Raw genomic sequence first — 17,150 nt, forward strand, 5'->3', positions numbered from 1 at the left:
GGGGGGCTGGACCTGGGGGCATGGGATATTTTTAATAGTTTGGAACTTATACGTAGCTGTAAAAGTTGCAATTCTGACTCTGTCAAAAACTTGTCCAATACTGACTTTTAAATCATTTTATCTTTCAAGAAACACCTGACTACAATATATTTTTCCTTTCCCTAAGACCTAGAGTGGGGCCATAGTCCTCTCTTGCCCCCAGGTGTGGGTGTCTTTGGTAGGACAGAAACTGTACACAATAAAATGTCATGCTTATTGCTATAAATATATCTGGAACAGCTGTTCAAGGAGCATCACATTCATAAAGCATTATTATTATGGTAACTCTGCATGTGCTATTCCACAATGTTATTTTTTTCAAAAACACTTCATTAAATTAAGTCTCCAATATGTTCATGTTTTGATTTCTGAGGTTTCCCAAAAGTCATTCATAGACAGTGGATCTTCAAGTGTCCAGCTGAGTTGTTAAAGTCGATTTTATGCTTGACCTAGCAATCTTCTTCAGGTGCTAAGTGTAACTGCTTATTTGTTCTCCTTTTCTTTTCTTCCAATACTCTTTCATCTGTTCACCATGTTTTTTCTTTCTGTCTTCTGCCTACTTCTGACCAGTTTTCTTCACCCTCCTATCTTGCAATCCTTCCATATACAACACTTTTTCCTAAACATTTCTCTGTCAGTTGTTTCTTCAGCTTAATTTTTTTCCCTCAATCTCTCTCTCTCTTTTTTTTCCCTTCATGAATCCAACTTTCTTGATGACTTATTATACCAAAAATACTTGAACATCTCTGAGGTTAATCTACTGTCTTACATTCAATATAAATGTCCAAAAAATACATCTTCTTTTTCTCATTACTTTAGATATGTTTTCTGTGTTTTAATAAATTTCATTGTTACTTAGTAATTTGAAACCTTACATAGTTTTTGTGGGCCTAATATTTTCATAACAATTGCCTTTCTAGTTTTTCTAATTTAACCAAATTATGTTTTAACACTAGACATTCTTTGCATGTAGATATTCCGATTTCACTACTGTACTTTAAAGCTTTATTTCTGTATTTTTAAACAGGCATTTTGTATACTAAAAGTATTTCATTATACTGTATGCTATTCCCATTTTACATGCCCTTTCCTCTATAAAAACTTCTTCTCAACCATTTTCTTGAATTATGATGCCAAGATCCTTAGATTTTTTACCTTCCCAATTTGGCCATAATTCTTACGCCAGACCTGCTGGCTATTTCTTCTAAAAGAATAATTTGTGTTATGGCAGATGTCACATTTTCAGAAAGTATCACAAAATCTTCAGAAAATGAGAGAGAAAGTTTATTCCAATATTTTTGCTTAAACTTCCTAATCTTACTAGCAAAATCTTACACTCATTCTGTTTTTCATTTCATTTTTCACTTCCTGTATCACCTTGATGCTCTCATAATAATAATAATAATAATAAGAGTAAACATAAAAAATGAGTTCACTAGGCTATATTTCATATTTTACCACTAATAAGGCACTTCCCATACTTGTAGGGCTGAGTGATATATCAGTGGATAATTCATGCAGCTTCCAGTAAAGCATCTTTTTGTTGTTGGCTGATGGATGTTTTATCAATGACAATAGTTTTTAAGTGACCACTGAGATCTTTTGGCACTGCTCCCAGTGTGCCAAGAACCACTGTGACCACTCTCAATGGACTACGACAGAATAGTCATAGTCCGAGTTTCAAGTCCTCTCATATTATTATTATTATTATTATTATTATTATTATTATTATTATTATATTTTATTTGTCTGTTTGCTAACTCATTTATTTTATTTATTTCTTTTTTATCTACATTCCACCCTCCTGCCAATCTCACCTCCTCTATGTCTCACTCTCATTTCACTTTTTCAGTTTCTAATCATACCACTCATTTTACTTCTCATTTCTCTTCCTGTATTACTTTCTGATTTTCTTATTATCAAATGAAATGATCATATGGCAGTGTTATGTATTAGATGCCCTGTGGGGTTGTTCTGCTGCCTGCTGCAAGTCTTTCTATTTGATGTCACTTCCGTAACTTGTATGTCAATGAAGATGAGGCAAAATGATGAGGACAACACAAACACCCGGTCCCTTAGCACAGAAAATCTCTGATCCAGCTGGGAATCGAACCCAAGACCCCACCATCTAGAGGCAGCGACTCCAACTCTCGATCAAAGATAGCACAGTGCTTACCAAAATATAATCCTTGACCTCCCATTCTCCCCAATATTTCCCCTTCCCCTCATCCTTATAAAAGGTGGGTCCCTCTCGTCCTGAGGTCAGAAAGACCTCTCCTTTCAAATCTCCTCAATCCCTCCCTTTTCCTGTCTGACACAGAAATTAATGGTTCTGAAAACAATAGCATTTGGTGTTGTTGTCATTTCTGATGTGGCTGCTGCCGCTATTTTTGTTGTTGTGGTCTTCACAGCCCAAATAGTGGTTTGATACAGCTCTTTACACTAGTGTATCCCATGTAAGCCTCACCTCCCCTGAATACCTACTGCAACTAACACAACTAACACACCCTGCTTACTATATTCACCCCTTGGTCTTCCTCTACAAATTTTTACTATCCCCCTCCCTGCCTGACACACACACACACACACACACACACACACATTCACGCTCTCTCTCTCTCTCTCTCTCTCTCTCTCTCTCTCTCTTTTCCCTCCATCACCGAACTGGCAATTCCATGATGGCTTATGATGTTCAATTCAATGCGAATTCAATCGTTACTTGATCTCCACATCTAACCCTCATTATTCTTCTGTAGTGCCAAATCTAAAAGGCTTCTATTATCTCCTTGTCTGAAATGATAATTCCCCATGTTTCACTTCTGTTCAAGGCTAAACTCCAGACAAATATGTTCAGAAAAAGCTTTCTAAGACTTACATTTATATTCGATGTTAACAAATTCTTCTTTTTCAAAAATTCTTTTATTGCTATAGGTAATCAGCATTTTATGTCCTCTCTACCTCAGCCAACCTCAGTTACTTTACTGTCCAAATAACGAAACTGATCAGCTAATTTTACTGTTTCATTTCCTCACCTAATTCTGTCAGCAACACCCGATCTCATTAGGCTACATTCCATTATCCTTGTTTTACGTTTGTTGATGTTCATCTTATATGTGCTTTTCAAGGAACTATCGATTCTATTCAAATGCTCTTCCAATTCCTTTGTCATCTCTCACAGAATTACAATTTCATTAACAAAATGAAAAGCTTTTGCTTATCCTCCCTGAACCTTAATTCCCTTTCTAAATTTCTACTTGCTTTCCTTCACAGCTTGCTCAGTGTACAGACTACATAACAATGGGGATGGGCTACAACCCTGTCTCATTGCTTTATCAGCTACAGTTTCCCTTTCATGTCCTTAGGCAGTCTTAACTGTAGCCTGGTTTATAAATTAGTTGTAAATGACCTTTAGTTTCCTGTATTTCATAACTGCTACCTTCAAAATATCCAGATAATGTATTCAAATCAACATTATCAAAAACCTTCTCTAAATCTGCTAATGCTGTACACATGGGTTTGCCTTCCCCAAACTAGGCTTTTACCAGTTTTTCTATTCTAATGTCAACAATATGTGTTGGTATTTTGCAACCATGACTTATTGAACTAATGGTTTGATAATATTCACACCTGTCAGCACCTACTTTCTTAAGGTACACATAAAGTACAAAATAGGCTTAAGTGACAAAGAACCTACAATATCTGCACGTATATTTTATGAAAAAACTTCCAAGCCATATAAAAAACTTAAACACTGTCTGCTTTCACACAAAAAGTAAGATGTCATCTGGTACCAGCCTGTTGCTACAATGTACAGGAGTTCCTAGATGAAAGTATACAAAATTCTTAAATAAAAGATTATTCTGAAAATTCCATGTAAATAATGTTAAGACAGCATAATGGCAACATATGCATGCAAAATTGTATATAATTTTCTTGAATGTGCATGATAATACTTTGTGTAGCTATGTGAGTAATTTTATTTACATGGTGTAAACTCTTAATCTCTTTTACAAATGCCCAAAAAATTGTGTAAATCAACATTTTTTCTGCAAATACCAAATACTTTGTTACAGATCCATGTATATCCTGACATATCCAATATCACTACCAAAAGTGATCAAAGGATGATAAATAAGTAAATACACAAAAACCGTAATTACACTCTTCTTGAAATCTGAGGGTATTCTGTCCAATTCCAATTTGTCTGTGTAACTGAATGATATTACTGGCATTACAACTGAGAATCAAAATATTTTATATTGCACACAATTTTCTCCTTCTCTTCAGTGTTTTGGTTCACTTTCCTAGTCCGTCAAGAACATATGACTGAACAGTCAACAAAACATAAGAATAATTAGGTTCCACTCTGGTCAGCAGTAATGACTACTGAAACTGAAATTTCTAAACTTAAACTGTCCATTTATACATCAATCAAAAGCACTAAGTACAAGAAAGACCAAAATCCCATTCCTTGTTTCTTGTCTTTCATTGTTCCTCTCTTTCTGAGAGACATCAATGCTATCCTAAATATTATTTTAATGATGATTATATGTGTTCATTTCAATTCTATGCTACTAAGTGAAGCATTGGCTCATTATAGGCAACAGTAAATACAGAATGCAAAATGATAGTCTGTAAATATACTTGACTAGTTTACATTGAGGTGACAAAAGTCATGCGAGAGCAATGTGCACATATACAGACGGTGGTAGTATCATGTACAAAATGTATGAAAGGGCAGTGCATTGATGGAGCTGCCACCTGCACTCAGGTGATTCATGTGAAAACATTTCTGACATCGTTATGGCCACACAACAGGAGATTTTGAATGTGGGATGGTAGTTGGAGCTATATGCATGGGACATTCCATTTTTGAAATCATTATGGAACTGAATATTCCAAGATTCACTGTGTCAAGAATGTGTCAAAAAATGCCAAATTTCAGGCATTGGCTCTCACCAAGGGCAACGCAGCGGCTGACAGCCTTCACTTAAGGACCAAGAGAAAGACATTTGCAGAGACAAGCAATGCTGTGTGAAATACTGCAGAAATCAATGTGGGGTATATGACGAATGTATCTGTTACAATAGTGAGGCAAAATTTGGCTTTAATGGGCTATGGCAACAGACAAATAAAGCAAGTGACTTTGCTAATAGCATAACATTGTCTGCAGTGCCTCTCCTGCGTTCATGACCATATTTGTTGGTCTCTAGATGACTGGAAAACCATGGACTGGTCAGAGAAGTTCCAATTTCAGTTGGCAAGAGCTGATATTAGGGTTCATGTGTGGTGCAGTCCCTGAGGAGCCACGGACTCAAGTTGTCGAGTCGTTGAGAAGGCAATGTGCAAGTTGGTGGTGGCTCCATAGTGGTGTGGACTGTGTTTACATGGAATGGACTGGCTCCTCTGGTCCAACTGAACTGATCATTGAAAGGAAATGGTTACGTTTGGCTACTTTGAGATCATCTGCAGCCATTCATGGACTTCATGTTCCCAAACAACAATGGAATTTTTATGGATGACAAAGCAAAACCACATTTCACCAGGCCATAATTGTTCGCGACTGGCTTGAAGAAAATTCTGAACAATTCGAGCAAATGATTTGGCCGCCTGGAATGCCAACCATCAATCCCAATGAACATTTTCTAGACATAATTGAGAGGTCAGCTTGTGCACAAAATCTTGCACCAGCAACACTTTCACTATTATGGATGGCCATAAAGGCAGCATGATTCAATATTTCTGCAGGAGACTTCCAACAACTTGTTGAGACCATGACTCATTTAGCTGCTCCACTACATAGAGCAAAAGAAGGTCCAACATGATATTAGGAGGTATCTCATGACTTCTGTCAAGTCAGTATATAACAAATACCGAAACTTTTGGAACCAAAGGGAGAAAAGAAATGCTGTTTAAAGCAAGGAAAGTCCTATATCTCGTAAGGTAAAAAAAGCTCAAAAAGAGCAAAAAATACAAAAGGCAATTAGTAATAACTGACAACAAATGAAAGAAGTTATTAAACGGATTTAGGAGTGTGGATCATCAAACAACAATTGAGCACTAATCATAAAAAATGACCACATTGTACATGAACATGCAGTATAGTATATATGAGTATCATCCACAGATCATGGTGCCACACCATGGTCAGTAGCACAAATTGATACAACAGACTTTAACGAGGGCTCGCTGCAATCCACAACAACATATGGGAGGCGCTCTTGAAGACCACGCCCTCTACCAGTACTGCAGAGCCCTCACACTGAGGTCAGTATAGTGTCGAGCATGTGAGAGCTCACACCAGTTCAAGACCTCAGCTACAGCAGTCAGTATCACAAAGTAGGACAAGTAAGTCTTTGATGTTTCAGGTGAACTTGTACTGCTGTAAATGTTGAACATTGTACTTCAAGAGAACAGTTTGTTACTCAGCGCATCAGGTAATGCTTTCCTCATCAATGACAGTTGTAAATTATGTAGTACTCCTGTGAAAAAGAAATGTGCCATTTTAAGTAAATCTTTTATACATTTATGTGAAGAAGTGAATTAATATTTCATGTGTTCTAATCTGGTAAGTCTTCTGCCACAGCAATCAAAGAACCCACAGTCTGGCCCTACTTCATTACACTGTTCTAGGTCCATTACATATTCTTAACAATAAAAATATTATAAAAGAATTTCATTTCTCAAATGCTCTGCTCAGAAACTTAGTTGTGGCCCCAACGGACGCTCAGGCACTAGTGAAAGCTGCAATGTATTTAAACTGCATCCTAGCTTCTACCAAATAGTAACTGTTGCCTTTTCTCATTCCATTACTTACATATTAGATTCAAAAATTTGCACTGTCATACAAAAGTGAGATGAGAAGTACAGACGGCAAAGACACCCTTAACGCTGTCCCTGAGCTACCAGTGAATGTCAGTCTCTGCCAAGAACAAACAGGCATGACGTAAGTAACCAAATGCTTCCCAGTGGTCCTAGTCTCTGAAACTTTCAATGGGCAAATGCTCCCTTTGTGGTTTATCATGTGTTGTGCATTCGTAGTTTGTCTTTCCCATGCTACCTCTCATTATCTTGCCTCATCAAAAATCTCTTTCCTCTTAACAAAGAAAAAAGAATTTACTTTTGGAACTGCGAATAAAAACCAACAAACAGTTGTTCTGTACACTGCTCTCAAGTTTGGGTGAAAAATCAAATTCTGGCTGCTATCAGCCATATTTTTCTTTTCTGTAACATCAAAAACCTAAAATGCATAATTAACTTTGACTGTCAACAAAGACAATATCCCTATAAAAACTTCTTAACAAGTTACTGAACTTTGAGTCACAATGAACACAGAATAACAATAAAACAGGAATAAACAACTTGTTGCCAACAATTTCTATGCACCAAACTCAACTGTTGGAAAATGACCACAAACATACGAAAATATGAAAATGTAATTACTTCATTTGTTTGGTTCTTCTCAAAGATTAGTCGTTTAATTTAGTGTCATGACTGCTTACTTAAAAAAAGAAATTGGTCTTATAAATAACAGTATGACTTTGTTACATTCCTTCATAGGGACAGAAACAGAAAAATTTTATAAGGATTAGTATTGTCTCCTCAAAAACTGAGTTGCATATCTACAAGAAAATTAGGAATGTATTTAAATATTCTAACAGACAGTTAACTCATTTGTGAGTTTTCAAGCTTTCCCGGATTTAACTTATTTATTGTCTGGCACATAACAAACTGAGGAATTCACACATCTTTAATGTATAAAACACGAAATACTTAAACTACTTCTCTTTAAAGAGAGAAAATGAATATATACATGAAGTGAAAATGAAAACAGTTATTTCACTTTTGGAGAAATTTAGCAAAAATGGAAGTCAGTAGCATTAAAATAAGTTCTAAACTTAAATTTTTAAATGTGCATGCTATTAGTATTTTTAAATAGCACAGATCAGGTAGGTATATCACTTTCACCTACAACGAATAAATTTCAGAATTAAAAAAATATAAAATCCCAATGAAATCCCATCATACCATTTAAATACACAGTAACATTAAGTTTACTCGTTAACAACACTGAGTGATAGCTACAGTAAAGTGTCATCCTCTGAGGGCAATTTAGTCTTTTAATGGAATTAACTAGACATTTCTTTCATTAATTCACAATTACACTTGCTCTGTGGCACTAATAAAAAATATTCATTTATGCAATGGTGATATGCATTTTGGCAGCAAATGTACAATCTTCAGCCAATAAAATTAAGCAATGCATTCTGGTTCACCAAGTCTGTGTGTAAATTACACAACCATAAAAATGTATGTATTATTTCAATTTACATATGATGGGACCTTTGGTCCCTAAGTTTATCGCAAAGATCAATGTATTTTATAATTATTATATATTAGATACAATTATTGTTCATAAAGCAAATAAATTATTTTCTTTATTAACAATAATTATATCTGCTACATCTTGATGTTCTGTCAAGTGTCAGAACATTAAAATTAATCACACACAGTCTTCTGCACCTTTATTTATCATTGCAGGAAATTAAAAAATATTTTTTCTTCTATCATTCCAGTCATCAAACATTCTTCAGCATGTACTGAACTACAGAACAACTCTTCAATCAAGTGTTTCATTTGTATTATTCAGTTACTGTTCATCTACCATATTACTACAAGTTTAACAATAATGTGAGAATAGTAATTAAAACTGAGGAATAACAATTAAAATACTTTGTGAAGAGGAGTTTCTTACAATACATTGATTCTCACACTTTAAAACTCAGAAACCACATTCTATGACAGTTATAGATGGAACAACTATTAAAATAATTTTGTTATTTAAAATTTGGAGAATTACAATAGACCATTTTATGTATATGTGAATAAGTTGAAGGCATATTTTGTGCAACAATTTTAAGAACCTTCAAAAAGATATCAGCCATTAAGTTGCCAAAGTCCTGCATTTCATATGCGAGTGCTTATAAGTGAGGTTTTCCCAATATTACATAACAGGCTGTTTAAGCACTTCACAACTTAATATACTTCGTAAATGAAATACAGATCTGCAGTAAGCCTTAAAATGGTTATCAGATAACACGCGTGTCACTGATACAAAAACTTACGACAATAAAAAACTATGGGGGTGGACTGAACACAACATTGGGAGCTTGGGCATTAATTTTATTGACAGCCTCAGTGAATGTTAGGTTTCGCAGTTAAGCATGATCCCTAAAACTCAATGTGCCTCCACCTTGCTCCCCATGCCCCCGTCCCCCTCCATTAACTCCTTCCATTTTGATGATTTTCACCCCAGACACTCTCTGGCAAATTTTCTGTGTACATCACTTCCTTTTTTCTGTATTCTCATTCCTTTCTTCCATATCTCACAACCTACTTCTCTTCAATTTATTTCCCTCATTTACAACATAAAACACATCTGACACATAGTTATCTTCCATTCCAAATGGAAACTCCTACATCTGGCCACTGTTCATTGTAACTTAGTGTATTTTACTGGATAGTACAGTGCACTGTCATGTACAAATCTGAGCAATATATCCAACTCCAGTAACTCACAATAAATCATTAATATGAGAGGTGGCTAATCATTCCGGTTATCCATGTCATCCATGTAAGCAGTTATGGAGCAAATTACTATGTCAATAACAATTAAATCCCTTAGGACATACACTATGTGATCAAAAGTACCCGGACACCCGGCTGAAAATGACTTACAAGTTCGTGGCGCCCTCCATTGGTAATGCTGGAATTCAATATGGTGTTGGCCCATCCTTAGCCTTGATGACAGCTTCCACTGTTGCAGGCATATGTTCATTCAGGTACTGGAAGGTTTCTTAGGGAATAGCAGCCCATTCCTCATGGAGTGCTGCACTGAGGAGAGGTGTCGATGTCAGTCAGTGAGTCCTGGCACGAAGTCGGCGTTCCAAACCACCCCAAAGGTGTTCTATAGGATTCAGGTCAGGACTCTGTGCAGGCCAGTCCATCATAGGGATGTTATAGTCGCGTAACCATTCTGCCAGGGGCCCTGCATTATGAACAGGTGCTCGATCGTGTTGAAAGATGCAATCACCATCCCCGAATTGCTCTTCAACAGCGGGAAGCGAGAAGGTGTTTTAAACATCAGTGTAGGTCTGCAGTGTGATAGTGCCACACAAAACAACAACGGGTACAAGCCCTCTCATGAAAAACACAATCACACCATAACACCACTGCCTACAAATTTTACTGTTGGCACTACACACGTTGGCAGATGACGTTCACAGGGCATTTGCCACACGCACACCCTGCCATCGGATCACCATACAACATTTTTCCACTATTCAGTCATCCAATGTTTATGCTCCTTACACCAAGTGAGGTATCGTTTGCTATTTACCGGCATGATGTGTAGCTTACAAGCAGCCGCTCGACCATGATATCCAAGTTTTCCCACCTCCCACCTAACTGTCATAGTACTTGCAGTGGATCCTGATGCAGTTTGCAATGGTCTGGATAGATGTCTGCCTGTTACACATTACAACCCTCAGTAACTATCGACAGTCTCTGTCAGTCAACAGACGATATCGGCCTGTATGCTTTTTTGCTGCACATGTCCCTTCATGTTTCCAGTTCACTAACACATCGGAAACAGTGGACCTAGGTATGTTTAGGAATGTGGAAATCCCACATTCAGATGTATGACATAAGTGACACCCAGTCAGCTGACCATGTTCAAAGTCCATGAGTTCCGTAGAGCGCCCCATTCTGCTCTCTCACGATGTCTAACGACTACTGAGGTCGCTGATACGGAGTACCTGGCAGTAGGTGGCAACACAATGCACCTAACATGAAAAACCTATGTTTTTGGGGGTGTCTGGATACTTTTGATCGCATAGTGTAGGCGGTGGTGTCCTTACAAGCTGGAGAGCGAACCCACAGCCAAGGAAGAGCAGGAGAACATGGCTTTATGCAGAAGGCTCAGTAATCACCCGGCTGGCACTGGGTCACTGACTGTCAGGTCCAAGGACAATGCACCAGGTCAATGCTGTAATGCCAAAACACAACCCGCACTGTTCCCCCAGTCTGACTTGTCAGCCACACAATACACCCTCAGGTTAATAAGAGAAATAGGACTGGTGGTGTGGGAGATTTCATCAGTGAATGCTCTCGGTTTCTCTGGGTGTCCAAATCCAAGGCTCTGGATACAGATAACATCTTTAGAACACATACCGAAAACATACTGACTGTGACTTTATTGCATGGCTGATGGCCCGTCAAGAGAGCAGGACATTTTTGTTCCTTCTGTTTTCCACGGTGGTGAAAATGCACTGGCTGGAAAAGCACAGTCCAGGACTGGTAGGTGACCCATGACATAGGTTGCAAGCCATACTTCTTATACTGAGATGGGTGGCAAAGAAATTGATTCGGAGAACTTTTAGAACTTTTACAGAGTTGCTGGAGGGAGGATGAAGCGTATTATACAGGGCTATTACAAATGATTGAAGCGATTTCATAAATTCACTATAGCTCCATTCATTGACATATGGTCACGACACACTACAGATACGTAGAAAAACTCATAAAGTTTTGTTCGGCTGAAGCCGCACTTCAGGTTTCTGCCGCCAGAGCGCTCGAGAGCGCAGTGAGACAAAATGGCGACAGGAGCCGAGAAAGCGTATGTCGTGCTTGAAATGCACTCGCATCAGTCAGTCATAACAGTGCAACGACACTTCAGGACGAAGTTCAACAAAGATCCACCAACTGCTAACTCCATTCGGCGATGGTATGCGCAGTTTAAAGCTTCTGGATGCCTCTGTAAGGGGAAATCAACGGGTCGGCCTGCAGTGAGCGAAGAAACGGTTGAACGCGTGCGGGCAAGTTTCACGCTTAGCCCGCGGAAGTCGACGAATAAATTGGCTCATGCCACAACTGGAGACCGACAGCGCCGACTTCATCTTTCAACAGGATGGTGCTCCACCGCACTTCCATCATGATGTTCAGCATTTCTTAAACAGGAGATTGGAAAACCAATGGATCAGTCGTGGTGGAGATCATGATCAGCAATTCGTGTCATGGCCTCCACGCTCTCCCAACTTACCCCCATGCGATTTCTTTCTGTGGGGTTATGTGAAAGATTCAGTGTTTAAACCTCCTGTACCAAGAAACGTGCCAGAACTGCGAGCTCGCATCAACGATGCTTTCGAACTCATTGATGGGGACATGCTGCGCTGAGTGTGGGAGGAACTTGATTGTTGGCTTGATGTCTGCCGAATCACTAAAGGGACACATATCGAACATTTGTGAATGCCTAAAAAAACTTTTTGAGTTTTTGTACGTGTGTGCAAAGCATTGTGAAAATATCTCAAATAATAAAGTTATTGTAGAGCTGTGAAATCGCTTCAATCATTTGTAATAACCCTGTATAATTTCAGCATTGGCCAGTGTTGCTGGTAAATCTTGTGATGGCTGGAAATTTTAGGCACACAAAGACAGCTGCCAAGCCAGAAAGAGTGCATTTTTTAGGGTTATTCAGACGTTGGAATTCAAAGAGGATTCAATGGAAGACACTCAGTGACAGATGGTCAAAAGAAGATGGAAAGATTCAGAGGAGCGCTCGCTTGAGAGGTGGAGATAGACAGGCCAGTCAAGTTATGCTGTTACAGTTTGACACCAAACAGCTTACAGAAAGAACAGAGTGCAACAAAGGCACAATAACTTGGTAACATTTATCAAAGTAGTGAATCCTCTATTAGCCGCTCTATGCCGGGAATATGCTTGTCTTCACTTGCTGTCTTCCTCACGCCTTCCAGTCACTGTGTATTTATCATCTAACTTCACAATATAATAACACTGACAGTGAATCAGTGTTATCAAACTGTTACACCTACCCACTTCAGAACCTTCCCAAACCATTAGTTACAGTCATCAGTGTGACCGAGCGAGGTGGCGCATAGCTTAGCGCACTGGACTTGCATTCGGGAGGACGATGATTCAGACCCGCATCCGGTCATCCTGATTTAGGTTTTTCATGATTTCTCTAAATCAGTTCAGGCAAATGCTGGGATGGTCCTCTGAAAGGGCATGTCTGACTTCCTTCCCCAACCTCGCCTACTACAATGGGACCGATGACCTCGCTGTTTGGTCCCCTCCCCCCAAATCAACAACCCGACCGATCATTAGTGTGACCATTTATGTACTACTTGACCTGAAATTGTTTATAATTAATATTTAATCCATTCAGTATTTAATATGGCAAATCTGGAATACTGTATTATATTCAGAAATTTTCCTTTCAAGGTCAATGAAATCCATGACCATAGGCAGTAGTAGGAGAAAGTTAACCGAGACTCACGAAGGATACAGTGCTCAGGACTCCATAACTGATGTATTTTATTCAATTCCTTTGCACAACTTAATTAGTCAATGCTGGCTCCTGAGGAGTCTTCTGTTTCTGTAGTTGTATCAGTCAGATCAGTCACTGAAAAAACTTGGTGACTGACAGTTTCTCTTCAAAAATGTTCAAATGTGTGTGAAATCTTATGGGACTTAACTGCTAAGGTCATCAGTCCCTAAGCTTACACACTACTTAACCTAAATTATCCTAAGGACAAACACACACACCCATGCCCGAGGGACGACTTAAACCTCCGCTGGAACCAGCCGCACAGTCCATGACTGCAGTGCCTTAGACCGCTCGGCTAATCCCGCGCGGCATAGGTTCTCTCAAAACTAGTTCACACTGAGGACATGGGTTGAAAAGCTCAGTATATAAGCTGTTTTGCACACGAAAATTAAAATTACAAACTGGACACACAACCACATGGTAATCCTCCCCTCACCACACCTCTCTTTGGGAGTTAAATGAAGGGAAATGATATTTTAAAGCAAAAGACTCAGCTCTGAAGGTATTACCATTGTAAACAATATTAATTAGAGATTCTATAACAGACAGGCACATTGATAAAAGACTGCTCGATATTATTAGCTATCAGACTAAGTCCTTCATCTGATGCAGACAAAACCAAACTCACACACATCCACAAAAGCACAATTCAGACACATATGGCCACTGTCATCCATCTGCCCTAAGGCCCAATTGCAACTACATCAGAAGCGAGCAGTGATATTCGTTGGGGAGTAATGTAGTTATCAAGGCAGCATGGAGACAAGGAAGGGGAGGGACAGCAGAATGGGAATGGGGGAATATATAAGTGTCGTCTGTGGGAGCTTGCAGGGACGTAGTGGGTACATGATAATGGGCTGCTAGGTGTAGCATCAGCAGGAGTTTGTGAGAGAGAAATGGGGAGTGTGGGTGCAAAAGGGACAGCAGAGGAGTAGAGAAAAAATAAGTACAATGCACATGTGCTGCCAGAATAGGAAGCATGTGTAGTGCTGGAGTGGGACCAGGCGAGGGGCCAGGCAGGTATAGGATTCAGCCTAGCAAAGGTTGAGGCCAGGATGTTTAAGGAAACAAAGGATGTATTGCATGGAGAGTTCACACTTGCACAATTCAGAAAAGGCCGGTGTTAGTACAAAGAGTACAGGTTGCGCACACTATGAAGCTGTCATTGAAGTCAAGCACATTGTGTCTGTGGCATTCTCAGCAACAGGGTGGCCCTGCTAACTCTTGGCGATACCTATTCCACCGCTGTTCACAACCTTCGTCCCATGGTTCATATCCCTCAACAGATCTAGATGCAAGACCTGTACCAAACATCCTCCCATTACTTTGGAATCCCAATTCGGTTTTACAAAGAGTATTCTTCAGCATTGGTTCCTTACTTAGCTTGCATTTATCACAAATCTCTCACACAGCACAATGTCCCAAGTGACTGAAAAAAGTGCTGTTGCCTCCTGTATCTGAGGAGGGTAAAAGAAGGGACATACAAAATTACAGGCCAGTATTCTTAACATCAGTTTGCTGCATAATTCCTGGTCATATTCACAGTCTGAATATAGTAAATTCCCTTGAGATGGTAAAGTTTCTGTCCCCAAATCAGCATGGTTTTCGGAAGAGTCACTCATGTGAAACTCATCCAGCACTTTTCTCACATGATATCCAGCAAACTATGGGTGGAAGGCAACACACAGACTCCATACGCACAGATTCTGAAAAGTATTTCACATGATCCCCATAGGTTCCCAGATATCCGAGTGGCTAGATGACTTCTTCACTAATAGAACCCAGTATGTTGTCCCCCATGGCAAGTGTTCATCAGAGACAAGGCTATCATCATGAGTGCTCCAAAGTAGTGTGATAGGACTGCTGTTACATTCAGTATGCATAAATGATCTCACAGACATGGTGAGTAGTAGTTTGCAGCTGTCTACTGATAGTGCTGTTTGTGGTGTACAGGAACGTGTCATCGTTGAGTGGCAGTAGGAGGATACGAGAAGACTTAAACACAATTTCTAGTTGGTGTGATGAATTGCAGTTAGCTCTAAATGTAGAAAAATGTAAGTTAATGTAGATGATCAGGAAAAACAAACCCATAATGACTGAATACAGTATTAGTAATGTGCTGCTTGACACAGTCACATTGATTAAAATCTAGGAGCAAAGTTGAAAATCAATATGAAATGGAACAAGCATGTAAGGGTTGCAGCAGGGGAGGTGAATGGTCGATTTCAGTTTACTAGGAAAATTTTGGGAAACTGTGGCTCATCTGTGAAGGAGACCGCATACAGGACACTAGTGCAATCTATGCTCAAGTGTTGCTCAAGTGTTTGTGATCCACACCAGGTTGAATTAAAGGACGACATTGAAGCAATTCAGTTGTTACTAGTAGGTTTAAATGACACACAAGTATTATTGAGATGCTTCGAGAACTCAAATGGAAATCCCTGTAGGGAAGGCAAGATTTTGTTTGAGGAATACCAGTGAAAAAATTCAATGACCTGTCAACTGAAGCTGACTGCACAACGATTCTACTGCCATCAACATACATTTCACATAAGGACCATGAAAATAAGATAATAGAAATTAGGGCTGGTACAGAGACATATGGACAATCATTTTACCCTCATTCTATTTGATAATGGAACAGGAAGGCACATGACTAGCAGTGGTACATGGTATATAGATATAGATATAGATATTAATGTACCACCTGTTTTAGTCCTCTCACAAGAATCTCCTACCCTACCAAAGACCAGGCCACCTATGAAAGTGGCCATGATTTACCAACTTAGTGCAACCACTTTTCCATATTGTATGTGGGCATTAACTAACATGCTGTATGTCTGCATGAATGGCCACCACCAAACCTTGGCTAAGAGACAGCTAAGACACCCATTTTCTGAGCATGCAATCGAATATAATGTGCTTGATTTCATCAACTGTTTTACAGCCTGTGCCATCTGACTTCTTCCCATCAGCACCAGATTTTCGAAATTGTGTGCCTGGGAATTCTTCCTGCAACATATCCCTCAAATCCATAACCCCCTGGCATCTATCTTCACTAGTCCATGTCCTCCACCTGCCTATCCCTACCTTGATCCCTCTCCATTCCTAAATATGCCTTCCATCTTGCTAGCACACCTGCAGAGTTGTTTGTCTTTCTCTACTTCTCTCCTTTGCCTTCCACTGTGTCTCCCCCAGCACAGCCTCCAAATGCTGCACCCAGCAGTCCATGATCCTGTCCCTACCATGTCCCTGCTCTCTCCCACATGAAGTACTAGCTTCTTTTCCCATCTCTACCCTGCTAGCCCTCCCTATCTCTGCACATGCTTCTTTGGCAACCACATTACCCACCCCAACAAATATCACTGCTCGCTTCTGATGCAGTCCCAGTTGGACGTCAGTGGCGAAAGATGACAGTGAACATGTGCCTGAGTGAGTTGTGAATGTGTGAGTATTCTGTTTTGTCTACGTCTGATGATGTCCACAATATCTACAGGCCATTATTATCTACAGTTATTTTTCAACATGCTTGTCTGTCATTCAACACCTCCTTTACATGGTGAGTAGCAATCCACCCTTTTCATACTGTTCTTATTCTATCCTCAATATTCTACTGTTTAATTATAGATTCATATGAAATATTATTCAAGTGTTTCATGTTAAAAAGGCTTCTGCATACTTGATGGAACTAGTGATCTATTTTTCC

At 39.3% G+C, this 17,150-nt stretch overlaps 1 protein-coding gene across 1 annotated transcript in view; it reads right to left on the reverse strand.

Moving 5' to 3' along the window:
- Positions 1-17,150, reverse strand: part of LOC126095706 (neurobeachin-like) — a 794,263-nt gene that overhangs the window by 117,152 nt on the left and 659,961 nt on the right. The window lies entirely within an intron of this gene.

Source organism: Schistocerca cancellata, chromosome 8, assembly GCF_023864275.1.
Source record: "Schistocerca cancellata isolate TAMUIC-IGC-003103 chromosome 8, iqSchCanc2.1, whole genome shotgun sequence".
Lineage (NCBI taxonomy): Eukaryota > Metazoa > Arthropoda > Insecta > Orthoptera > Acrididae > Schistocerca > Schistocerca cancellata.